Raw genomic sequence first — 1,454 nt, 5'->3', positions numbered from 1 at the left:
CTATAGCCCTGCGGCAGTCACTGTACGCGGGCTATAGTACTAGAGCTAATATGGTTAGGGTCAAAGGTCCCGAGTTGGGAAAGTCCAAGAAAGGGAGCCAGCATTGGACCAGCAATCCAAGAAAGGGAGCCAGGTCCATCGCCGTTTTTTCGCAGTGCGCAAAAACAGGAAAAAAGTTGTGGCGGGCTGCGATATGTGTTTGTCGCGGCACACCACCATTTTTTATAAAGTATACATGTAAAATCATCGTTTTATTGCCTTTTATTGTTCGCTGGAATCAAAGTACATCAACAACAACGTCAAATTTAGTAATTTACTGATTTACTGATGTAAATTTTCATATGGCTAAAAAATGTTACAAACCGGGAGCTTCTGACCTCATTCCGGGGCACCGGGAGCAGCGTGTCATACCGGGAGTCTCCCGGTCTCACCGGGAGACTTGGGACGTCTGGTTAGGGTTAGGGTTAGGGAGTAGGCGTAGGCGACTCCCTAAACCGACCAGGCTCTCCGACTGTGTTACACGTCGTAGGACCTCTCGCCAACGTAGTGTTAAGCGAGAAGGGAACTTGTGGCTAGCGACTCCCTAGACTCGTTAGTGGAGTAGGCGAGGTACGGTACGGTACGGTAGTGCTGAGAGGGTCTATGTCCCCCAGGGTACTGCCGGAACGTACCCTGGGTACGGTCCGCTATGCTAATAGGTTAGGGTTATAACTTATAGTTAGGGTTAGGGTTAGGGTTAGGATTTGGGTTAGAGTTAGGGTTAGGGTTAGGATTAGGCACATTGGTTTTATTGGGACCCATGTTCTCTATCCTTGGGCCCTAATTGTACCAAAAAAGTGTAACATAAACATTGCCAGGCTAATTGCCTAACATTGCCTAATTGTACAATTACATTGCTAATTTGAACATAATACGCGAATTACGGTTAAAATGGTAATATTTGATGTGTGCGTGAGCGTAACAGTTATTACCTACAATCAGCTCCATAATAACCAGCATCCACCTTTATAACGAACTACCTAGTAATGCATAGTAAACTTATCTTTCGTAGAATAAGTAAAAGTAGACGACATTTTGCTTTTTCATGCGACGTGAGCGCCATCTGCTGACTGCATTCGGTAATAATTTACAGAAATAGTGTGTACGTGTGCCCGTCTATGGTGCCCGTCCGCACGCGTGTGTTTGCATCTGCATCTACCAAGCATCTTGCAGTTGCATCTACCAAAAACTAATAATACATGTATTATTAGCTCTTGATACTATATTTATTGATTGTTATGATGATGAGTATGTCTGGCATATTCGATAGTACGAACATCAATTAATGATGGGACCTTGTGAAGAGATCTTCAGCGGGGTAGGGAAAGTAGCTTATGGCTACTTTGACCACTACGCACATTCACCTTTGCCTTAAACCTATCGATTCTATAATATTATTTATTTCTCTCCCTTTT

General features: G+C 43.9%; 1 protein-coding gene across 1 annotated transcript in view; it reads right to left on the bottom strand.

The window, feature by feature from the left end:
* LOC106805406 (multiple epidermal growth factor-like domains protein 8) overlaps positions 1-1,081 on the bottom strand; it is a 26,966-nt gene extending 25,885 nt beyond the window's left edge. Inside the window, exon 1 of the mRNA XM_014806979.1 lies at positions 972-1,081. The gene's annotated coding sequence lies outside the window, so the exon portion shown is untranslated. The remainder of the gene's footprint in view (positions 1-971) is intronic.
* Between the last annotated feature and the right edge of the window lie 373 nt (positions 1,082-1,454).

Source organism: Priapulus caudatus, unplaced genomic scaffold (assembly GCF_000485595.1).
Source record: "Priapulus caudatus unplaced genomic scaffold, Priapulus_caudatus-5.0.1 Scaffold113, whole genome shotgun sequence".
NCBI classification, from domain to species: Eukaryota; Metazoa; Priapulida; class Priapulimorpha; order Priapulimorphida; family Priapulidae; genus Priapulus; species Priapulus caudatus.
This window is presented reverse-complemented; position numbering and strand designations above follow the sequence as displayed.